The following is a 26,734-nucleotide window of genomic DNA, read 5'->3' as shown; positions in this document are numbered from 1 at the left end:
TTAAGATGTCCTATGTATAGAAAATCAACAAGAGCAAGATAAAGGCAAAGAAACAGCCCCCAGAGGATCCAAGAATCATAGGAAGAACCCAGAGGGAACAGACCTCAAGAAGGTGGCAGGAAATACCAAACACCTCTCAGTCCTTACTCTCAATATAAATGGATTTAATTCTCCAATTAAGCAACATAGAGGACAGTCTATGTTGGACCAAAAAGAAAGACCTTTCTAACTGCTGCATTCAAAAGTCATACCTTGCCCACAAAAACAAACATTTTCTGAAAGTGAAAGGCTGAAATAAAATCTACCAAGCAAATCCTCCCCATAAACAGGCCGGAGTTGCATCCTAGTATCAGATAAAATAGACTTCAAATTAAAATCAGTGAGAGGAGAAAAGGAGGCCATTACACACTAATTAAGGGATCTCTCCTTCAAGAAGATATTGCAATTCTAAATATCTATTCACCCAATAACAAAGCACCCAAATTTATCCAAGAAACACTCCTTCTCCTAAAATCTCACATAGTTCCAAAGACTTTGTTGGGGAATTTAACACACCACTATCCCCGCTGAATAGGTCAACCTGGTAAAAACTCAACAGAGAAACCTCAGAGCTAAACAACTGCATGAATCAAGTAGACTTAACAAACATCTATGGAATATTTCACCCAGCAGCATCAGAATACACGTTCTTCTCAGAAGCACATGGATCATTCTCCAAAATAGACCACATTTTAGATCACACAGCAAATTTGTCCAAATTCAGAAACATTGAAATTATGCCCTGCATTCTCTCAGACCACAAGTGAATAAAACTAGAATTCAACACCAAAAGCCACCAAAGAAAGTCCTGTAACGCATGTAGCCTGAATAATACACTGTTGAACCACCAATGGGTCATTGAAGAGACTAGAAAAGAAATTCAAATATTCATGATATTCAACAAAAATGAACACACAAATTACCAACTCCTCTGGGACACAGCAAAAGCAGACTCAGAGGCAAGTTTATAGCTCTGTGTTTCTACATCAACAAATTGAAGAGATATGAACCCAACAATTTAACAAGGTATCTGAAGTTCCTTGCAAAAGAGCAACAAGCTATACTCCAATCCAGTAGATGGAAACAAATAATTAAAATTAGATCAGAATTAAATGAATTAGAGTCAAAGAAACCATAGAAAGAATCATCAATACAAAGAGTTGGTTCTTCACAAAAATTAACAAAATTGACAGACCCTTAGCAAATCTTATAAGAAAGAGAAGAGAACACACCCAAATAAACAAACGATGAGAATGGAAACATCACCACAAAAAAATACAAGATTCAGAACATTATAAGGGAATAATTCTCAAACCTTTTTGCTAATAAGTTTGAGAATATGGAAGAAATGGACAAATTTCTAGTAAATATTGACATGCCCAAACTAAACCAAGATGACTTAGATCAACTTAACAGACTTATATCAAGCAATGAAATAGAAAAAGCAATAAGGGACCTCCTACCCAAGAAAAGCTCAGGACTGAATGGATTTACAGCTGAATTCTACAAGGCCTTCAAAGCAGAACTCACACCAATACTCCTCCAACTCTTCAATGATATTGAAAGTGAAAGTTCACTACCAAACACTTTCTATGAAGCCATCATAGCCCTCATCCCAAAACCAGGAGGGGACTCATTAAAGAAAGAGGACTATAGACTCATTTCTTTTATGAACATCAATGTAAAACTTCTCAACAAAATTTTGGCCAATCAACTTCAACAACTCATCAAAAAAATCATACACTATGATCAAACAGGATTCATTTCAGGGATGCAAAGCTGGTTCAATATACACAAATTAATTAATATAATTCATCACATCAACAAGAGCAAGGATAAGAATCACATAATTATCTCAATAGATGAAGAAAAAGCATTTGACAAGATCCTTTATGATGAAAGCTCTGGAAAAACTAGAAATCCATGGAACATTCCTCAATATAATAAAGACTGTGTATGACAAACCTACAGCCAGCATTATACTTAATAGAGAAAAGCTAAATCCATGTCTTCTAAATTCAGGAATGAGACCAGGATGTCCACTCTCTCCACTTCTCTTCAATCTAGTATTAGAATGCCCATCCACAGTAAAAGAAAAGATGCAAATATAAAGAGGTTTCAAACAAGGAAAGATGAAGTAAAACATTCCCTCTTTGCAGATGACATGATCTTGTATTTAAAGAATCCCATAGACTCCACTCACAAGTTGCTCAAGTTGATCTAAAATTTGGCAAAGTAGCAAGGTATAAAATTAAACATAAAAAATCAATGGCTTTTCTGTATGGCAATAAGGAGAAGAGTACGGCTGAAATCAGGAAAGCAACTAATTTTGTTATAGCCCCCCCCCCAAAAAACAACAAAACACACACACACACACACACACACACACACACACACACACACACACACACACAAATCTAGGAGTTAACTAAAGAAGTGAAGGATTTCTATAATGAAAACTTTAAAAACTTGAAGAAGGAAATTAAAACAGATCTAACAAAGTAGAAAAACCACCCATGCTCCTGTATTGGGGGGATTAAAATCTTGAAAATGGAATACTGCCAAAGACTATCTACAAATTCAATGCAATACCTTTCAATATCCCAACTTCATTCTTCAATGAAATAGAATAAGCAACACAAAAATTTATATGGAACCATACAAGATTCATAAACTACCCATACAAGAACCATACAAGAACCATACAAACTTGGTATTGGCACAAGAACAGATCTGAGGACCAATGGAATAGAACTAAAGACTTAGAAATGAACCCACAGACCTATAGACATCTAATCTGAGAGAGCTAAAAAAAATAGCATGGAAGAAAGACAGCCTCTGTAGTAAATGGTGCTGGCAAAATTGGTTAAACATCTGTAGAAAACTAAAGCTAGATCCTTATATATCACCCAGCACCAGAATCAATTCCAAGTGGATCAAAGACCTTGAAGTAAAAGTAGCCACTCTAGGGCTTCTTGACATGAGCTGAAATTTTCTTAGTAAAGACCTAGAAACACAATAAATCAAACAAAAGTTGGACAAATGGCATTTTGTGAAACTGCAGAGCTTCTGCATTGCAAAGGACATAGATAGCAAGATCAATAGAAAGCCCACAGATTGGGAGAAGAACTTCACTAGCTATACATATCTAAAATATACTATTACTCAAAAAATAAATTCTCCAACAAGAAATCCTCAAAGAAACAACTGCCCAATAAATAAGTGGGCTAAAGACTTAAAGAGAAAATTCTCTGTAGAGAAAATAAGAATGGCCAATAGACACATGAAGAAATGCTCAACTTCTCTAGCCATAAAAGAAATGCAAATCAAACCAAATTGAGATTCAACCGCACTCCAGATAGAATGGCTATAACCAAAAAATCTAATAACAGAAGCTGGAGGGGATGTGGCCAAAAGAGAACCCTACTGCATTGTTGGTGGGAGTGTAAACTTGTTCAACCACTTTGGAAAGTAGTATGGAGGTTCCTCAAGACTCCACATAGAGCTTTCCTATGACCAAGCAATCCTCTTTTGGGCATTTACCCGAATGATCACAAACAAGACCATACTGAAGCTACCAGCACAACTATGTTTATCACAGCATTATTCACCATAGCTAAGATATGGAACCAATCCAGATGCCCCTCAGTAAATGGATAGATCAAGAATATATATATATATATTATACATATATATACATATATATTATACATATATATATGCATATATACATATATATATGCATATATATATGTATAATATATATAATATATATAATGGAATTCTATGCCTCTATGACAAAGAATGCCACTGCCCCATTTGGTAGGAAGTGGAAAGTCTTGAAAGAAATTATATTAATTTAATTAAGCCAGGCCCAAAGAAACATAGGTCCCATGGTTTCCCTTATTTACAATATCTAGTATATGTCTAGGACAAGCAGAAAAGGTCAAAAGCTATGTACATATGACAATGTAAGTCGATGCTAAGCAAAATGAACCCTAACACAAGAGGTTTGTATCTTACTTGATGCTGTTTTTAATGTACTTATAATGTTCTATGTGATTTTTTTTGTTTCTTTTGTATGTTCTTCCCCCATGGTATAACCCCTGTTTTCACTGTATTTGATTCCGGTGTCCTGCAACTTGTATATATATTTTTCTAATTTGGGGAGGGTACGGGAAATAACAAAATGCCGAAACAAGGATACAGGTTGACCCATTGTAACAATGAGATGTACAAGACACTATGGCAAAAACTAACTTTACAACTTTGAGGGAGGAGGGAGGAATTGAGGAGGGGAGGGAAGTGGAAAACCAAAAGTGGGGGGTAACAATACTCAACAGGAAATGTACTCATTGCCTTACTCTCGTAACTGTAACCCCTCTGTACAGTGTCTTTAATATATATATTTACATATATTTAATACATTACTGTCTAGGTGATGTACAGAGAGATTACAGTTACATATGTAAGATAGTGAGTACATTTTTTTGTAGAGTGCATTTCCCCTCTCATTTTTCTTCCCCTTTCCCTCCCCACAATGCCCCTGCCCAAGTTGTACAGCTCATTTTAGAAGTTACAGTTGTTAATTTAGTTCTGAACTTTGTTAGTAACTTTTGTCCAGGCACTTTGCTAGTCAATCTTTGAGTATAGAGCCATCATAAACCAGTTTCAAGCCAGGCACTGGTGGCTCATGCCTGTAATACTAGCTACTCAGGTGACTGAGATCTGAGGATTGTGTTTCAAAACCAGACTGTGGAGGAAAGACAGTGAGATTCTTGTCTCCAATAAATCACTAGAAAACCAGAAATGGTGCCGTGGCTCAAGTGGTAGAGTGCTAGCCTTGAGCTGAAGAGCTGAGGGAGAGCAACAAGGCCCAGAATTCAAGCATCTCAAATGACAAAAAACAAAAAACAAACAAAAAAAGAACAGTTTCATTCTTTCTAAAAGTGAATTAAAAGCATACAACAGCAAATATATAAAGGAATTTCTTTTCCCAGCATAAATAATTAGCATGACATTTTGCATGAGAAACTCCAGGGTTCACTGAATTAGCCACTAACTCTGTTTAATGTTTGCTCTCAGAGTTACCATAAGTGTAATACCTGAAACATATTGAAGTAATTTCCTTACTTAATTCTAAGTATCACTTTGGTTTTAGTTTTTCACATATCGTGTAAAACAATAATTGACCAATATTAAAAAGAGAAATAAAATTGAGTGATATTTTCTCTGTTTTGAGGCACATAGGAGTTAATTGCTCATACCTTTATACTTTGCTATCAACAGAAGCTCTTGCTTGAAAGAGCAAGAGCTGTTTCTGCAAGCATATTCTACAAGCATATGCATTTGGAGGAATCCAAGAGTACATTTAGATAGGAGCAGGACATTTTAGGTCTTTGAAGCTTTGCTGGCTAAAGAAAAAATTCATACATAAAGCATCTATTGCTTACATTAAGCATCCATTATGTGCATGGATAAGAAATATTTTCACAATAAAAAATAGAAATATTTTGAGTCACAGGATCTTGGAGAAGGAAGAATGCTAACAATTTAAAGTTAAAGGAAAATCTTAAGAACATCACCCCTTTTATCTATTACTTTCAGTATACACTGCTTAGTTCTCATTTGAATTTCAATATATTGTTTTGTGGTTATATAATTCAGAGGAGCACTTATTTCATTCTTCCCCCTCTAAGATCTACTTAATGTTGATCGCCTCAGCCAATATTTTTTTTTTCTAAACATCACTATCTATGCTAAATATCATGACTTCATTTCATCTGTCCTGTAAAAACTTCAAATCTTGCAGACAAAGATGATCAACTCAATGATCCTCAGCTTACTCTAAGATGTTCTTTAGGGAGACTACAACTTTAGAAACCACTACTAAGGACTATGCTGAATAACAATATTTACCAGATTAGGATCTTTCCCCAAATTTAGAACTTTCCTAGCACACTCTGTGCATAGGTTTTCAGTGGGGATAATTTGTTGTATCTGGTCTATTTCCCACCAGATGTTTAACCTTTCTGCACCCACCTTTTCTTTTGTATTACAAATGGAAATTCTGGTCTACTCTCCTTCTATATTATAGCTTGCTGACAAAAATGCATTTCAGCCATTAGCTATTAAAATGCTGTCCAGTTTTACAAAATATCCTCCTTAGAATACACACAAAAACATCTTGTTTCAATATGGGTGCTTAGTTGATGATCAGGGATAGATATGTTTGATATTGAAGTAGCCAATGGATGTTACTACTCAACAAGCTTTTTTTCCTAGAGCATATCAGAACATAAATACATATACATGTGTGTGTGTGTGTGTGTGTGTGTGTGTGTGTGTGTCTATTATCATAATCTCCACTGACTGATTCCTCTGCTCTCCCATTCTGAGTCTGAGCTCCCTTTAATTTTATTCTGAATGTAAAAGAAGTAAATTATAAAAGTCAATCTCTTTATAATGATTTATTGTAACTACTTCTTTATTGAAGGGATTGGGCATTGTATCTGTCATGTGTCACCTAATGTTAACATTAAAGTTATGAATAAACATGTCTGGATGAACCACATATCCTATTTGGGTTAAAATTTTTTTCTTGTTGTTGTTTTAGGAAATACAACTGAACAAAGAAAAGATTCCTGAGTCCTACTGGACTCAAGTGCTTCATCAATCTGATCTTCTCCCCTTGTTTGAGCTGTAGGTTGTAGTCTGATTACTTGAACAGTGCAGCTAGAGTTTCCTTAACAAAAATAGCAAAAATAAATACTTTCTGGTGGTTTTTCTGTGCCAATATTATCTACTGAAGATAAATACAGAAATTATGTTATTTTTCAAAATTAAAGTAGAATGTTTTAAAGATTTGTTCTGTTGGGAATCCTCTGTATGCAAAATAGTTTCATCCAAACTAGTAATATTTTAGTATAGAAAGTTTTGACAAAGGAAATATTGGTTTTCAACCCCTTCTATTTTTCCTCCAGTGTTACAGACAACCATAAGTACCCGACTTCTTGCTGTCTCATGGCTCTTATTGCATTTTACATCAATCTAAATGAACTTAGGTTTAGCTTTCATTTGTCTGTATGTCTTCTTTCAAATGTCACCTTGAAAGTATCTGAATTTCTGGCTTATTTATCTCAATTAAAGTGTATAATAATACCCCAACACATTTTTTTCCATGTTGAACAAAATAGAAAATTAAACATAAGGTGTTTTTGTGTGTGTGTGTGTGTGTGTGTGTGTGTGTGTGTGTGTGTGTGTGTGTGTGTGTGTATGTGTGTGTTTGCTTGCCTGTCTTGGGTCTTGAACTTAAGACCAGGGTGCTGCCCCTGACCTTTTAGGACATTGATAGCATTTTGAGCCACAAATCCATTTATGACTTTTGGGTGATTAATTGGAGATAAAAGGCTCAAGGACTTTCTTGCCTACGTTGATTTCAAACCTTAACCCTCAAATCTCAGCCTCCTGTTTAGCTAGGATTACAGGCATGAGCCACTGGTGCCCCTCAATATGTAAGAATTTTACAATTATGACATCGTTAGTAGGGGATTTCTAAGACACAAAATGTTAATTTTACTTCTAGATCACTAAGGAATACTGATAAAAATATTTGGGGACATGTTAATTTTCAGCCACATGTGATTCATAACTGGTTAAACGCTAGCTTCTTTTTGCTAGCTATCTGGATCAAAAGAATATTGCATTGATCACCTGAAAGACTTTGATACAATTTGTTTGTGTACATCTACACTTATTTTTCTTGGAAATTGGTCCAAATTATTACATATATTTCAATGAGATTGGAGATGTTTCAATATGTTACCCTTAGAAATTTATTTAGGCTTAAATACGCTCTAACATTAAGACATTTGAATGGAGCAAGCAAATATATATACAAAAATAATGAGTGAAAAATTATGTGTCTTTTCAAATTGAATTAGTTTTAGTCAGATTCTTTTTTTAAAAAATAAGGTTTTTGTTGTGAAAATATTGTACAGAGGGGTTACAGTTACATGAGCAAGGTAATGAGTTCATTTCTTATCAAGCATTGTTGCGTCTTCCTTTGTTTTTCCCCTTCCATCCCTTCCCTCCCACCTACACAACTACGCTCTCTCCCCTCCCCCCACCTACATTTTTCAACATAATGTCTTGTAAATTTCATTGTTGCAATTCTCTTCATTTGTCACAGGAATTATAAACTACCACTTAAAAATAAAAATATAAAATAAAAGAGTAATTTTAAAGTGTAGATTACAACATGTTTTCTAAGAATACACATAAACATGTATATATGTACATGTGTATAAATAAATTAAATATCTATATATGATATCTAAAACTATACTTACTTTTAAATAGTAGGCACTGAGCATGTAACATATCTAATGCAAAAATTTGAATATAGATTGTTTCATTGTAGTGCCTAAGGTATTATATCTAATGGTAAGTTGTAAAATGGAAGACATTTAATTATAACACAATTAGCTTTGTGCTTTGCCTTATTTATTTTTGTATTTGCTCTAGGGTATTTCTAGTTGAAAGAAAGTACCTAATTTGCAGTATGAAAGGATGGACCTCCTGAATCACCTGGCAGTCCTGTTGACTGAGCTTAAATAGTTTAGTATTAAGGCTGAAAAATATTACATGCCTTCAATGTGTATGTTTTGAATTTGTCTGACATTTTAAAAAACTTTATGTAAACAAAAACATATTGATTGTAAAAGGACTGGGCCCCTTATTTTAATTTTAGTTTGCATATATTGTTTTCAAATCAATTGTCTTAAATACTAATCTGGCAGGGATAGTATTTTTTGTCCTTAAAAATCACATGTGTGTATAGAAAGTTTAAAGTATTCACAAGTAGCAATGAGTCTATTTCTCATTTAACTCCAAGGTTTTTTTTTGTGCCTTGCTCAATTAATTGTCATTGAGGACAATTTTATCATAGTTAAAATAAATTCAGGCCTGTTTCCCAGTAGTAATAATTTGAGGGCTTATGGAAATTAATATTCCTCAAAAATTATAAATAATTTCTGAAAACCATTTGCACAAAGAATTTTAGAGTCCCACAGACCTTATGTGTTGTATGTAACTAATTAATAGGTCCATTTTCATTACCATATGAAGCTAGGAGGTGACAGGCATGACCACTCCAAATGCCCAACCAAAATGCTAAGTGATTACACAATCATTTATCATCACTGAATACAGATTATCACACCACTTTTTATTCTTCATCAAGTTCTACCTATAGAAGGAAAGAAGGAAGGGAGGTGGGGAAGGATGGAATGAGGAAGGAAGGAAGGAAAGATTGGAGGAATGAAGGGCAGAAAGAAGGATGGATGGGAGGAAGAAATGAATGAAGGGAAGATTTGTCAAATATAATCTTAGTATTATGAAGCAATCCCAAAGAAGATAAAGCTGCCTAGTAGTAATATCAGTGCTCATCTGTTCACAGTGGCTCATATAAAGCAATTTTGATTAAAATAAGTAAGGAAAGGAAGGAGGAAGGGCAGAATGGATGGAGAAAGAAGGGAAAGAAAGGAAGGAAGGAAAGAGGGAGGGAAGAATAAAAGTAGAAAGGACAGAAGGAAGAAATTGGTAGAGATGATAGCTTTTGAATGTATACTATGTTTTACCCTAACTTGGGAACTTTCCTTGCTACTCCTCTGCTTGTGCCTTGTTTTGATTTCCATTTTCCCTCTCTGCTATGCATCTCGATGAAGTTTCAAACCTGCATGGGAGCAGGTTCATTATGTAATATGTATTTGTGCATTAGCTGAAACTACTTTCCAACTTCTCATTTGTTTTGATGTCAATTTGTTACAAGAAAGTATTGCCTAGAAACAGAGCTATTGTATTGCTCGGCTGAAATTACCGTGCATAACAGCCTTAATATGTTAAATTTCTTTGACTTATTGGTAGAGCCCACCAAACAAGCTCCATAGAAGGAAGCATAATTCTTAGCAGACAGAAGATCCATTCATTATTTCTATTATAATTATAGGGAAAAACATTATTGATAAATCAAACCAAAATAATTATTTTTTTTGAAAAGGATATTTGTAGCCCTCTAATGTCATGGAAAATGCTGTGTGCAAGATCTGTTTACTTGCTCATTCTCAAAATCACTAGGACAGCCCAGAAATATCAAATGCAACTTTCCACATCATTTCATCCACCAAACTTCATTTCTACCATCAACAGTGGTGAAATTACAGGCCTTCAAACAGAACATATGGAACAAAAATCATTTTATCAGAATGAGCATATAACTTCAACCCCCACAACCCCAACCTCAAGCAAAAGAAAACAAAATAAGAGGGGTTTTATAGCTTTGAAGACAATCCACAGGAGGTAAATTTCTCCCCATAGCAATACCCTACTGAAAAGCCTGTGCTAAGAAAGCATTTCAATTACCAGCTAGCTGAACATGATTCATAATTCTCAAACTTCTTTCCAGTCCTCCGAATATGTAGAAAATTACTTGGAGAAAGAACTATAGAAAATAAGATTGCTAAAGTCAGCAGTTGAAAATGGAGAGAGTAATGTTTGAATAGCTTGCTCAAATAACTCACATTTATTGAAACCTCACTAATACATTATATTGGTGGACTCCATATATGTGAAGAGAATACGACTGCTTGATGCTGTTAGCTGTGGGCCAAAAGTACCTGGAAGGCTCTTTGTGGAATCAGAGGCCTTTTTTGTGGTATATGTGAAGAATTTTTTTGGGTTTGGGGAGATGGTTGTTTTTGGCTTATTCTCTTCCCTTGAAAATGCCCAAGGCCTTTCGCTTACTGGAAATGACCTCGTTTCTGATTGCTGTGTGCCAGGTCTGTCGGTCTGCTGTTGTTATTTCCCCAAAGTGAACACTTATTCCACATTGCTTCAAACTGTGTTTCAGTATTCTTAAAGATTTTTCTGTAGACTGCTGTGCTTCTAGCCATTGTGGGGCATTCTCAGAGCAAATCGCTTTCTCAGGCTTACAGTGTGTCATAGAAGAAATACAAAAATTGCCTCATTTGATACATACACATACACACACTCATACAAAGTCGGAACATTCGCTTAAAAATGTCCCTAAAGAACATAACCGAATATTTGCATCAAGAAAAATCTCTTTAATTACAAAGTAGCAAAACTGTAGTTCCAACATTAAAACAACACCCTAGGTTAGCAGTAGTTTGAAGAATTTCCCAAAAGAGACTGAACATTCTTACTAAAATAGACAAAAACTGCCTCCAGTTAAAATTCTATGTCTATATTTTAAGAAAATATAGAGGACTCTTAGTCTACAAGCATATTTTCTGGAAATTACATATCACCCAATTAAGAAAAAATGGTGTAAATTAGAATATAGAATTTTAGTTTAGGGGGGCATTGAAGGCTAACGTATTTATATAATTTTTCAAAAACTAAACTCTGTATTTAATATATCTATGGGGCTTTTGAAGCAACAAGAAATAGTTGCAGCATTTCACTGAAGTATTTTACCTGAAATTATCTCTAAAATGTTTTATTATATTTAATTACTCTGACTTCTACTTTATCAAGGGGTAAGCAGAAAATTCATATATGCAAATAACTTTTATGGAACTTTAATACATTAAGCATATTCATGGTTTGATGATTGTTTTCATTGATAACTATATTTAAAATATTGTATAAACAACATCAATAAGATGAGTTCAATGATGGCTTTATAATCCATATGTTATGTCTTATAAACCCACAATTGAAATTCAAATTTGGTTGTTCATTCCTCCAACATCATTTATTTATTTATTTATTTTGTCAGTCATGGGGCTTGAACTCTGGGCCTCAGTGCTGTTCCTCAGCTCTTCAGCTCAAGGCTAGAGCCCTACCACTTGAGCCACAGTGCCACTTTTGGCTTTTTTCTGTTTATGTGGTACTAAGTATTTGAACCCAGGGCCTCATGTATGCAAGGCAAGCACTTCATCACTGAGCCACATTCCCAGCCCGTTTTATTTGTTTGTTTTTTGCCAAATGCCCCAAAATTCATTTATTATCATTCTCGTTATCCCTGAAGGTATGCAAAAAACAAATACAGCAATTTAAGAATACTTGCTAGTCTCCAACGTAAATAGCAGAAGCAGGGCTGTGTACATACACTCCTGACAAACCATCTTAAGCAGGATGCTGGCAGTGTTTGATCCCAACTCATGGTTCTTCATGAACTCTTCAAGTCGTGCATCTTCTCAGCTTGCTGGACATGAAGTTCTTTGTATCATGCTACTAGGCTCAGGAGAAAGCTCTTCACTCGATTCTGCGCTTGAGAAGAAGGTGATTTCAGCCACTGTCCCAGGGCCACCTTGGTCGCATGCACCAGGGCCTGACTCATCCATTCCAGTTGGTAGATGAAATGAACAATCTATCTCCTCAGCCAGTCACACCTCCAGGTAGAAAACCGTAGCGTGGTTCACTTTCTCAACGGGAAACCACCAAGGCTGGCCGCCAACCTGGGATGGCAGAAGTGGGACCCTAAGTAGCCTGTCTAAGATTGAATACGGTTACTGTCCACCTTGTCCAGCCTCAGCAGACAGTTGCTGTCCACCCTGCCCAGCCTCAGCAGGCCCCGCGACTTGGGCCAAACTGGACTCAAGGCCTAGAGGACCCATGGCCTAGAGTCCAGGCTATTAGAGCTGCAAAGGTCTCCCCTTGACCGAACACTAGTTAGGCTTCTGTGCAGTTTAAACAAAACAAAACAAAACAAACTTAGCTTTATCAATAACCCTGTTATGTAAGTTTAACAAGACTGCCTGCCCCCTATTGGTGCATGAACGCTTCAGTGTCTGATAGTTTTTTCTTTATCATTCTCGATTCCCCAGATGAGTTTTCAGTCCTGTCTATCGTTAGCAAGAATTCTACTAGGTCAAGTAAATCAGAATGCCCTCTACCCATCCCCGATGTTTTTATCCACTAGCCTCCCTTTCTTCCTTTGCTATAAATCTATTTGACAAATGCTATATTTAGAGTTGATTTTCTGTCTTTCCTAAATTGCAAAATTTTGCTACTGTGGTTCCTATGCCTATTACTTTAGTCTATTTTATATACATTTTTTATTGTAAAAATACTGTACAGAGGGGTTACAGTTACATGAGTAAGGTAATGACTACCTTTCTTATCAAACATTTTTACCTCCTCCTTTGTTTTTCCCCTACCATCTCTTCCTGCCCCACCTTCCCAAGTCCTCCCCCACCTCCAAATTTCTAAAGTTTGTTTTCAACATAGTGTCTTGAACATCTCATTGTTGTCAACCTGTATCCTTATTTCAGCATTTTGTTATTTCCCTTCCCCTCCCTAAATTAGAAAAATGTATATACAAGGTGCAGGGAACTGACATCAAATACAGTGAAAATAGGGGTTATACAGTGGGGGAAGAACATACAAGAGAAACAAAAGTTGGTGGAAGTGTAAACTTGTTCAACCACCTTGGAAAGCAGTAGGGAGGTTCCTCAAAAGACTCCACATAGAACTCCCCTAGGATCCAGCAATCTTACTTTTGGGCACAATGATCACAAACAAGGCTATATTACCAGCACAACTATGTTTATTGCAGCATTATTTACCATAGGTAAGATATGGAACCAACCCAGATGTCCCACAGTAGATGAATGGATCAAGAAAATTGATATATTATATATTTTTATAATGGAATATATAGGAATATATATTCATATATATATATATATATATAAATTTTATGCCTCCATGAAAAAGAATGACATTGCTCCCTTTGTTAGGAAATGGAAAGACTTGGAAAAATTATATTAAGTGAAGTAAGCCAGGTCCAAAGAAACATAGGTCCCATGGTTTCCCTTATTTGTAATAACTAAATAAGTCTAGGACAATCAGAAAAGGTCAAAAGCTGGGTACATATCATATAAGGTGATGTTAAGTGAAATACACCCTAAGATAGGGACACAAGTGGTTTTTCTTTCTTGCTATTGTTTTCAACATATTTAAAATGTATTACTTTAGTTTTGATAAAAGTCTTCCTTACTATAACATGTATCATTAAATAATTAAAATACCTTTTGAGTAAAGAGGTTAGTTTCTGGAAGAGAAGTACACCTAACACACAGTTGGGAAACCATTCACAATGTTTGAAGCTGATGTTGTCATTTGCCAGTAATTACATTTTGTATCATATACAGGAATAAACCACTATGTTAGATTCTGGCTATATGCCAAAGTTTCTGCATAGTACCATACAGTATCACTCTAATGTAGTCATTTAACAAATCCTGTTCTGTAACCACCATCTTAATCAAATCTTCTCAGTATTTATGAATGTTTGCATATTAATAAATCATGGGTAGAAGTTTCATATTTAGGGAAATGCAGCAAATAATTATGTCTTTCATCACAGAAATAAGTTAAATACCTTTAGACTCAGTCACAAAATGCTATTCCAAGGCTGGGAAGGTGGCTCAGTGGTAGAAAATGCTAATTCATTCTTTGTAATTAAAATGTTTATAAACATCTGCATTGTATATTAAAGAGTATTGATAGCAAATTGATGGCAGCTTATAAGCCTGGTATAAGCAACATTTATTACATTGCAGTTAAATCTCCATCGTTATTTACTAGAAATGTGATCCCAAATGTTTTTGATATCACTGTGAATTAGTTACTTGCTATATAAAGTAAAAACTATAAGGGGGTCTGTTTTCTAGATAGTTGTGAAGATTAAATCTAACCTTCTTAAAATGATGGCCGGCTTTTTGTAAGGAGCAAACTAGTCTCTTAGATAAACTACGAATTTAATCAAATGCACAACATATTTGTAAATACTGGAGAAATGATCATTTCCATTTTGAATCATTTTGGATGCTTTTCATCAAGGTAGTGAATTTATTCCAACAAAATATAAACTCTTTTATATAACTTCTTAACTATAGTCTACTCAATTCAGATGATTAAGAACTCATTTCAGGGGCTGGGAAAGTGGCTCAGTGGTAGATGCTTGCCTTGCATGCATGAGGCCCTGGGTTTGATTCCTCAGCACCACATAAGCAGAAAAAGCTGGAAGTGTGCTGTGGCTCAAGTGGTAGAGCACTAGCCTTGAGCTGAAGAGCTGAGGGACCAGAATTCAGATCCCATCTCCAGTTAAAAAAAATAACTCATTTCAGTAATGAGTGGTCCCTAATGTTGGCAAGAAACAATCTGAAAATGGTGTTATTAAGAAAACATGAAAGAATTAATTGAAAAAAAAAAGATGGGACTGAAATAATCAGCATAATCCTTACCTATCCTTAGCTTGAGGGCAAGAAGATAGGTAACTGTATATTTTAATTTGCCTATTGTTTAGTTTGCATTAAAGGGGATGTATAAATGGAAAACATGTAGCTATTCTATTCCTTAACAAAACCTCTTTTGAAGTATAAGTGGACCAAGTAGTGCATTAATAAGTGTCCTGATCCTTGCAAAAGTGTTTTTACACATATGAGGGGACAATAATGAAGAGTTATTAGAAACCATAGTTTTTAGTTTGTATTTATTCTCACTTTAATTTGGTATTTATCCTATCTTAAAATTAAAAAGAAATTAGTAGTTTAGTAATAATAATTCTGATGTAATTATTGGAACAGGTATAACTGTGGTAATCAAGTAATTTAATTCTGACTTTAAATTGGAGAGAAATATTATTCCAGCTATTACATTAGAATTGTGAGTTAGAGCTAGATGATTAGGAAAAAATAACATTACTGTATGATAAACTAAATGACACTACTCTATGAGAAGTCTAAAAATAAATTTCTTTACTTAGAAAGTAAGGATGTTACAAATGAATATGAGGTATGAAAGATGTTAATTTTAATGAAGTAAAACTCAGTGCTGAAAGGGATGGCTACTTTCTAAGCAAAATCTAGAGGCAAACGATGTTAGAGATCTATTATCAGCATTTTCAGTCATAATTAGAAGAAAAATATCATGTTGCTTCTTAAACAGAAGCATAGCAAAAACAATCAAACACTTGTTACTTAAATGAAATCTTAACAGTTCACAATTTTCTAAGATATGAAATTTTAGAAGACAATGAAATAATAACCAACCATAAATTTGAGAGAAAACAATTTTGAAGCAAAATGATTGCATTCAAGCAAGTTGATGTTTATTTACATCTTAAAGCTACCCAAAAGACTTTCTTAGAAATACTGTGGCTTTGTGGGTGGTGAAGTAGTGGTAGTAGATTGAATTCTTCTAGTATGAGGAAAAAAGAGGTCACAATATTTGTGTTTGTTTAACTTTTATATTAGAAGTAGTCTAATGCAGTACAAGTGGCTGTGGAATTGAAATTGTTTGACTTTGAAGGAATTTCAGAGACCAGAAGAAACAATTATGCATATGAAGGACAAGAAGCAAACAAAACAAGGAAGCTTGGGAGAGTGAAGGTAAAATCTGGAAATAGAAAATATAACCTCAAAGTATCATTTATTGCACTAAAGATTGATAGGATTAAGTTTCCCATGAGACAAAATTACTGTCACAATAAAACACAAAATTCAAACTCAATTGTGGGCGGTCCATTCCATGCTGACAATTCTTAAAGTTACACTGAACGTTTTATAAGATAAGGCAAAAATTACTAGAAAAATAAGGGAGGAGAAGGACAAATAGCAGGTAACTTAGTGATAGCATTCAACAGAATGAAAAGGAAATATTATAAGAAGTTTTTGAATTCATCACAAGTATCTTACATAATTTCATACATAATTTTGTGTACAATCTTTTTTTTTTTTTTTTTTTTGTCATTGGTCGCAGAGCTTGAACTCTGGGCCTGGGTGCTGTCCCTCAGCTCTTCAGCTCAAGGCTAGCATTCTACCGCTTGACCTACAGCGCCATTTCTGGTTTTCTAGTGGTTTATTGGAGATAAGAGTTTCATGGATTTTCCTGCCCGGGCTGGCTTTGAACCGAGATCCTCAGATCTCATCCTCCTGAGTAGCTAGGACAAGCATGAACCATCGGTGCCTGGCATGTACAATCATTTTTTACTGGTGCTGTAACTTTCACATCTTTCCTTGTGATCCTTTATCTGAGCTTTTATTTCTAATTCATGATATTTCTAGGTAGAAGTATGCTACATAGCTAAAATCCATCATCTTCCTACACCCAGTGTTAAGAACGACTCCCTGTTCTTCATTTATAAGTCAGCTATATTTGAAGAGCAGTATTTTTTCTGAATATTTCTTTTAGATGTTAATATAAAAATAATCCCATCACTTATTCTAGTGTTTTTTTTCAAAACACAAATGTTTACATGTCACTTATAATTTAATACAGTACATCCAATCCTATTTAGAGTTTACCATGAATTTCAAATGCTTTTTTAAAATACAATTTAACATTTGAATTTGTAAACTATCCTAAACTGGCTCCCCCTAAGGATATATAAGCATGAGCTTCTGTATTCCAGATAGCAAGTTTCAGATCAGCATTTTTAATGCTGCCTAAGATCCTTTGTGTGTGTTTGTGTGTGTGTGTGTGTGTGTGTGTGTGTGTGTGTGTTTAAATTGCCAACATAGATCAAGTATATGTTAATTGTATGAAAAGGCAAGAGAAATAATAAGTAACATTTACACAACTTTAAGTAGTTAACCTAGATCTGAGGTAGCAGAATTACCTAGTCGTCAGCACCTTAAAGTAGGTAAGTCAGGGAATGCGGCATTTCCCTTTACTATAGTTATCTCTTTTTTCTGTTAGCATGGATGGATATATATGTTATAATGTTCTTTGTAATATCTGAACTTTAATAGGTTTACTTTTATATGTTAAGTGGTTTAATATAGATACCTTCTCTTTTGTTTAAAGTTTCAAAGCAGCTCCTGACCAGAGTAGAAATGTCACTAAGGTGATAATATACAACAGTCACAAAATTCCTTCGTGTAAAATTGCACATAAAAAGATAGAACAAAATGTCGGTACTTTCCAAACTTCATACAACATTTATTGAGTGCATAGTTCTATAGTTTATTGACTAAACAATAAGCCCATCTTTTACTTGAAAGGAAGACTCCTGAGAAATGTGAGAAAAAAAAAAACATTTCAGAAATGAGTGGTTATGCACTTCCTCAGGGGCTACGGAGTGTTTTCTGTCTAAATCACAGCTGTTTTTCTAAATTATCACATTGTCTTTCCAAATAAATGCATGTTCAATCAAAGGAAAGGAGAGTAATGTATCAGGATTTTAAGGCAGAAAATATGATTTTAGAAGGAACATAGGTCTACCAGAATCATTGGTGAAGATCTGCGATTAATTAAAAGCGTATGATGATAATTTCATTGTTGGGCATTCAAGCATTAGAAAATCTCCCCTGTGCCATTCCTCCTTCTAACCTCTAGATTGCCTGTCAGGAAGCCAAATCTCTCATGGTACTCCCATCACGGACAAACTGTAAAATTCGTTTTAGTTATTTTTATCCTATCACCTTTCTAATGGTTTCTCTCTCTGATACACTTTTTCACAGTATGAAGACATTACTGACCAGCAGCTCTAATTGTTCTGCATTGTGATAAATAATACCTAACATACAGTTGACCATTCAGCTAATTTTTTGGTGATTCTATTCAGTCATGTTAAGTATAGTTTTCCATATCACTGTGAGACAGCTTGCTGGCTCTCTTTCATCTTTTAAAGCTGAATCTTCACGTGCACATGGTCCCTGCTAACCACAGTTCTTTGAATTTAATGATATTAAATTCATGACAATAAATAATATTATATATTAAATACATATTAAATAATGACAATCCATGAATTTAAATATTCACATAAATGGAATTATGCAATATTTTTCTCTTTGCAGATGGTCTTTGGTTAGCAAGAGCTCTGTGTTTAGTTCTTTAGTTGGGATACTATGAGATGATCTTGCACAAGTAAACTCCAGTACTAACATGTCTGACATGATATAATGTATATGTACCCATACATGTACATATGTGTATTATGTATATGATACATACATATATATCTCATATACACACTCTGTGTATGTGTATATATGCAGTCACTGATTTTCTGAACTGTAAGTGATTTTATGAAGAGATAATGGCAGACTGGATTTCAGTGGTAATGGTGAGAAATGTGAAATACTTACCATTTAAGCATTGATTAGTAGCTAGAATTCCCTATAAACCTATATAAGTAAACAGTTGGGTGGTATGAGAATGGGTACAAATGTAATAACATGGTAGCTTCAAGTGAGATAGCAAATAGTGTGTAACTCCTGAGAACCGCAAAGCCAAAGCCCAACATGCATGCACAAGGGGATGGGTACTTGTAAGATGTGGAGTGGGCTGAATGAGAAAGAGTATGAAGAGGAGAAAAAATGTATGAGAGATATATGAAGAGGAGAGGGGGACAGGGGGCAGTAAAAAAGTCAACAAATATACTGTACAATTAAGAAAAGTAAGGGAAAGGGTGGGTCTAGTGGGTTCCCTGAGAAAGTTGAAAAGGATGACACTGATCAAGATACATTGTATTCATAAACTGCTACCCGTTTGTGAAATTGCTTAAAATAATGAATGTTATACAGGGGTGAGATTCATAAAGTTTTGTTCTAAGTAAGCTGCACAGGCGGTAGACCTGTCTAATAAGATGTGTATACTGGTATAAAGAAAGTAGTAGAGGATTTAAGTTCTTTGTTTCCTTGAGACAGGATATCACTAGGTGACACCATGATGACTCCAAATTTAGGATTCCCTTATCTCAGTCTTCTAAGAGCTGGGATTGCAGGAGATTGACATACTCTGCTACTCAGTATTTTGTGTCTCTAAGAGAAGTGTTTGGGAAATGAGTTATGGGTCATTTCATGGTGGAATCTGGGGTCAGGCATATAACTTTGGGATTCATTGAGGTATAAAAGGCATTCATACTGAGTGAGCTGGTGGCTCACTCCTATACTCCTATCTACCAGGAGATTGTCATTTGTGGATTAGGGTTCAAAGTCAGCCTGGGAAGGAAAGTCTGTGAGACTCTTTTCTCCAATAAACCACTCAGAGAAAGCTGGAAATGGCATTTTAGTGCAAATGGTGCTGAGGGACAGCACCCAGGCCCTGAGTTCAAGTCCTAAGACCGGAACATACACACACACACACACACACACACACACACACACACACACAGAAACACACACACACACCAAAAATAACTAACTAAATAAATAACTAAATAAATAAAAGTAAATAAATAACATCTAGATCCTAGAGGCAGACTTTTTTTTTCTCAGTACTAGGGTTTGAACTCATGATCTTTGGCTTGCCAGGGAGGTGCTCTCTCACATGAGCCATGCTTTCAGCTACAAGTCTAGATCCTAGAGAAGAGACCAGTTAAAAACAAAAGTTATCCACGTGTTGATTCCAGACTCCAGCATTTAGAGATGTGCACATTACATTGAGAGTTGCATTCATTAGACAGTATGCTGCAGCTGTGCATCATTTTATCCCAGGGTCCCCAGTGGGAAATAGAAACATAAATTCAGTACAAAGGTGCAACAATTCTTCATAGATAGTGATTAATTTGCTCTGGTACATGCTGTCATTTTTTTTTGATTGTTGTTGGTGGTGGTGGTCATTGAGCTTGAACTCTGGGCCTGGGTGCTGTCCCTCAGCTCTTCAGCTCAAAGCTTGCTCTCTACCTATTGAGCCACAACGCCACTTCTGGCTTTTTTTCTGCTAACATGGTGCTGAGGAATCAAACCCAGAGCCCTGTGCATGGAAGGCAAGCTCTCTACCACTGAGCCACCTTCCCAGCCCAATGTCATCATGTTCTTAATTGACTTTAAAAAATATTACGTGAACAGATCGTAAATTCTCTTTTATATTATTATTATTTGAAATGTACAAAGGTATTGTCAGTGATTCAAGGAATGATTGTTCTTCTGCCTATTTATAATTTTGAGATTTTATAGGATAAGGAATGTAAATTATAGTCTTTATTTTCCTATGGAAAATAGGTGACAAACATTTTCCACTCATTTTTTTCTTTAGCAGTATGAGAGTTTGAACTCAAGACCTTACTCTTGCAAGACAGTTGGTCTACTATTGAACATTGCTTCCAGCCTTTTTTTCTTAGTAGGTATTTTTATTGTAAAGATCCTGTACAGAGGAGTTACAGTTACATGAGTAAGGTAATGAATACATTTCCTCTGGAGCATTGTTACACCCACCTCAGATTTTCCCCTACCATCACTTCCCGCCTTACCTCCTCAGCCCCGCCCCCCTGCTCCAAAGTTGTAAAGTTCGTTTTCAACATAGTACCTTATACATCTCGTTGTTACAATGGATCATTCTGTATCTTTGTTTTAGTATTTTGTTATTTCCCTTCCCCCCCCCCAAATTAGAAATATATATATATATATATATATACAAGTTGCAGGACACTGGAATCAAATACAGTGAAAACAGGGGTCATATTATGGGGGAAGAACATACAAAAGAAACAAAAAATCACATAGTACATTATAAGTACATTAGAAACAACAGCAAGAAAGATAAAAATCTCTTGTGTCTCTATCTATCTTGGGATTCATTTCACTTCACATCATGCTATATGATCATATCTACATAGCTTTTGAGCTTTTCTGCTTGTTAGTTAGTTATTAGTCATTCGTTATTGCAGATAAAGTAAACCATTGGACCTATGTTTCTTTGGGCCTGGGTTATTTCACTCAATATAATTTTTTCTAAGACTTTCCATTTCCTAACAAATGGGCCCCAGATGCCCCTCAGTAGATGTATGGATCAAAAAAATGTGATTATACATATAAATGTGTATATACACACACACACCCCCTACACACAATGGAATTCTATGCTTCCATCAGAAAGAATGACACCACTTCCAGCCTTTTAGACATGCTCAAGCATGTGCCTAAACTATAATTGGATATTTCAGGCTTCTTTTAGCTTATATGTCAGCTACATGATACCAAACCTAGGTTCTTTTCACTGAGTTGGGAATCTCAAAAACTTTTCTGTCCAGGCTGGTTTGATACTGATAACAGTATCAAACCTCTTATTAGTAACCTCTTAATCTCAGACTTTCAAACAGCTGGCATAACAGATACATAAATGTGTCCAGCTATTGGTTAAGAAAGTTTATCACAGGTATTCAGGGGTTGGTCTCAAATTGTGATCCTCCTATCTAGGCCTCGCAAGTTACAAAATTAGATGTGTGAGCCACTGGCAACTAGCCCCTTTTGTTTTCTTAGAGAATTTGGAAAACATGTCCATTCCTTCTCCATTTTTCTTAAATATATGTCAATCTTTTGAAAAAGCTAAATAGGCCATTGTATAACTATATTATCTAGGCATAAGAACGGTCCATTAGAAACTGATGTATGTGGATGTATAGGGGAATAACTTTGACAGGCATCACATTTCAAAATTGTATTTGTAAACTGGTGAAAAGTATATTTTACAGTAGATAAAGCCAATTATAAACACAGATGGCCAAACTACCAAAAATCTGACATGAAGTTGGTTTGACTATTAATTTCAAATTCTCTTATTTGAGAAGTAGTCAATGTTTACATTTAGAACATACATAGGCTGTATCTACTGGGATAAATAAAAATCTAATATTACATTGTCATTGCAGTATCTCAATGATAAATTGTCCTGTGTATCACATCTAGGTTTAATGCTATTCAATACTGTTTCCTTTCCTTTCCACTATATTGATATGTTTTCTTGGGCTAAGAGGAGGTTTAGTTAAGCATATTTCTGTAACAATTATTGACTAAATTTTCAAATATCATGATGGAATATTATTTTAGAGCAGAAACTGAGGTTCAGGAAAGGTAACTGACCAAGGTGACAGAACTGACCCAGCAATAGGTCAGAGTTATGGGTAGGAAGTAAGTTTCTGCTTCCAGCACAGTGACCTTTCCCCTTTTATGGCTCTTACTCACATTCAAGAGCTTGACTGTTTTTCAATTTTCCCCATATGACTTGTTAACAAATTCAGAGCAATAGTTATTTCTATGCTTCAATGAAAGCAAATCAGCATGACTTGACTTCTCAGGTTATTGACATTTTCTAAACCATAGATGCTCATCTAATGTGTATAGACTTATCTGACAAACTAATGAAAATCCAATCATTTCTGCATTTTGAGGTTGTTAACAAAGAGAGAGAAAAAGACAAGGTGGTAGAATATGCAATGCAGTTTGGTAAATATGAACAGCTTTATGAATATTATTTCAATTTATTTCAGTGTAATACCACATGTAATATATGTGTAAGATTAAAACATATAGGTGCCGGTTGCAGGGGCTTCACACCTGTAATCCTATCTACTCAGAAGGCTGAGATCTGAGGATTGAGGTTCAAAGCCAGCCCGGGCAGGAGAGACCTTGAGACTCTTATCTCCAATAAACCACTCAGAAATAGTGGTGCTGTGGCTCAAGCGATGGAGCACTAGCCTTGAGCTGAAGAGCTGAAGGACAGCACCCAGGCCCAGAATTCAAGCCCCACGACTGACAAAAACAAAATAATCAAAGGTACAAAAGTAAGAAACAGATACTAATCAATGTTTTAACACAATGACTGCTCAAAGGAAATAGATTTGGACGAAAATTGAAGATGGGCCAAATACTGAACTTAAAACGCTATATATTTTAAAGAAAAGGTGAATATCAACGTGTTAAGGACCTCCAATCAACAATGAACTTAAAAAGTAAAAGTATAGAAAAATAAGAGTGGATTAGGATTGAATATTTACCCTCATTTAAATATGCAAATTTGACTAAGAAATTTAGATTGGGAAAAATGGACACACAGGAATGGAGATTAAAGTATAACTTAAACCATTAAACCAAAGTGTTCACAATAATATACACTTGATATATCTGTTTTGAAATGTTATATAACACATCAAAAGAACTGTTTCAAATGAGTTTGATAATTGGAAGATAAAATAGAAACAGCATTGAAGAACTTAAATTTAATTTAGATTTGAATTTAAGCAAATACAAATTTGTTCTGCTTTTTGATATTAATCTTTGTTACCTTGTATGGATCTATGTATCTCTAATTTATTTAGCCTTATTAGTTTACCTTATAACTAAATTTCTACATGTACCTTTTGAACATAATCCAATAATTTTTTGACGTATACAGAAGTAAAGATTAGAAAGAGTAGTATTTGAACATTTATTATTTAACATAAAGTAAAATATGAACTATGAACATATTTAGGCGATGTGAATGTACTTACAGCATTTGAAATTATTGTTTTAGAACCACAAAACTTACTCCTGTTGATTATTGATACTTACACATAAAGAATCAACTTTATTTAAATATTGCTAATGGCAAAATTCTTGGTTATTTAATGGAATGTAAATTAATTCTACATTCCAGAGATTCACATTTAATAATAACTAGCAGAAAATAAAAAAATTCAAACAACTGCACAATTATCAATTTCAGTTATGGTGCACCTGATTATTATAGGGATAGATGCAATTTCAGAAAGTGGAGAGCAAATGCGAAAATTTCAAACTTCGTATTCTCCAATGATAGCCATCATCGACATATTTATCATTGGCATATTTTCTGTTGGTATTTTATGCCTAAATTCTCAATAATTTCTACATGAAGATTAAAACTGTTTCTAACTGATATAATAATGTGAACATGTTCTCATGCCATTAACATTTTTAAATATCTATTTTCCTCAAAAGTTTGGTAAATTTTGCACTTTCTCCTATTATAAATTAAAATTTAATTGATGTGCTTGTGATATAATTCTATGTCCAAATACATGATGATGTCATTAGACAATATATCACAGTTGAAATAATCAAATGAAATGCCATAGATTTTTTTCATATATCAACCTGTTAAGTAGTTAGAATTACAAGTGTGAACCACCAGTGCCCAGCTGTCACTGGTATTTTCATGTCTCTTGCTACATAGTATTGAATGCTTTTTAGATCTTCCAAACACATTATACTACCTGAATCCAATAAGAAGCACTAGATTATGTTTTAGAAATATATGACATTTGTTAAAATAGGCTTTTTATTTCTATGGTAATAATTGCAGAAATTTAAACACTAATATATTCATTAAATGAAATAAAATCACCTTTGTTGACTTTTTCCTCTAAAATTATTCTTTTTACTGTTAAATAAAAGTTTATTACTACTTTTTATGTGCATGTGTGTACAAATTAACCTCCCCATATTTTCATTTAAACATTTGAATCTTATCTTCATGTCTCTGGTAAGAACACTTAAATATTATTAATTCACATCTTTGCACATTTTACTTTATAATGCTTTTATTGTTTCAATAATTAGCACATTGTTTTCATCCAGCAGTAAGTTAAATATTTTAAAATCCACATTCAATTTTTAAATTTTTACTCTTATCTATTTGAAGTTATTCAGTAATGTGATAATCTAATACTATAGAAGAATCAATAGGCAAATTACTAGGATACAGTAAATTGCCATCAAATAAACACCTTCCCATTAGTTTATAAGCATTTGTTTCTTTGCACAAAAGGCTATCATAGAATTGCAATATTATTATACTGAATGATGACTTTGGGTTGTTCACAATCTGTTTTAATAAAGGCCTATCAGTCATTAGTCCTCTCCCTGTCTAAATTTTTGTTGCTAATTTTGCCTCTTTACTGTTCTAAGAAAAGTTTATAGGTGAAAAAATGTTATCATAAGCAAATGATTTGCAATTATGTTGAAAGTATAAACTATATTTATTACTTCCTGATTTTTTTTGGTGAGGTTATAGGGTTGTAACTTATGGCTGTAAACTTGCTTGGTTTTCTTGCTCATGACTGATGCTCTACCACTTGAGCAATACCTCTAAGCCAGGCTTTTGTTGGTTAATTAGAAATGGACTCTGCCTTGGTTTTCTTCAGACTAATCCTGCAGGTCTCATCTTCTTGATGAGCTAGGATTACAAACATGAAAGGCCAAGAAAAACCCAACAGAACTCTTTTAAAAAGAATTGTAGTTTTATATCTTCTTATCCAGATGCCTACTAAACCTCTTCTTGTAGCTAGCATTTGTTGTTTCTTGCAATCAATTTTTATGTCTTTATTTTTGGGTCATAGTCTTGGATGTTTCGTTATGTTTTCCTTTTTTGTTCTTCTTTATAAAGAAATACTTTATTTATATATTCATGTAAATGAATATATATTTCTCAATATCTGTTTTTTCTGAATAATGAATACCATAATTTTAACTGATAATCATGGAGAACTGTCTTCACTCTATCCATTCAGCACTCAGTCAAAATATAAGACATTAAGCATATTTTCTATACAAGAGAAATACAGACAAAAATTATCTGTTTGCTGTTGTTTTTATTTTTTGATTGTTTCTTTGGCTACACATAGAACTTCTGTTGAGACAAAGATGATTTAATTTTTCTTTAGCTTGTCACCAGCTATTTTTTACATATCTTCAAGAAGGAAAGTTACATAGCATAGTTATATTATCTGGTTGCTTTCTGAGAACTTTCATTTATATGTGTCATAAGGACTGATATAACCCTAACTTATCAGTGAGAAGACATGGATTCTGTTCTTATTTTAAAAGAAAAATAGTTGGACTTTTCACACAAATAATTGGGTAGATTAGCTGTTCAACAGTTTAAATAATCTTTTGAATAGTAAGTTAATAAAATA

This window comes from Dipodomys spectabilis, unplaced genomic scaffold, assembly GCF_019054845.1.
Source record: "Dipodomys spectabilis isolate Male_0828 unplaced genomic scaffold, ASM1905484v1 ptg000009l, whole genome shotgun sequence".
NCBI classification, from domain to species: domain Eukaryota; kingdom Metazoa; phylum Chordata; class Mammalia; order Rodentia; family Heteromyidae; genus Dipodomys; species Dipodomys spectabilis.
Note: the sequence above shows the minus strand (reverse complement) of the source record.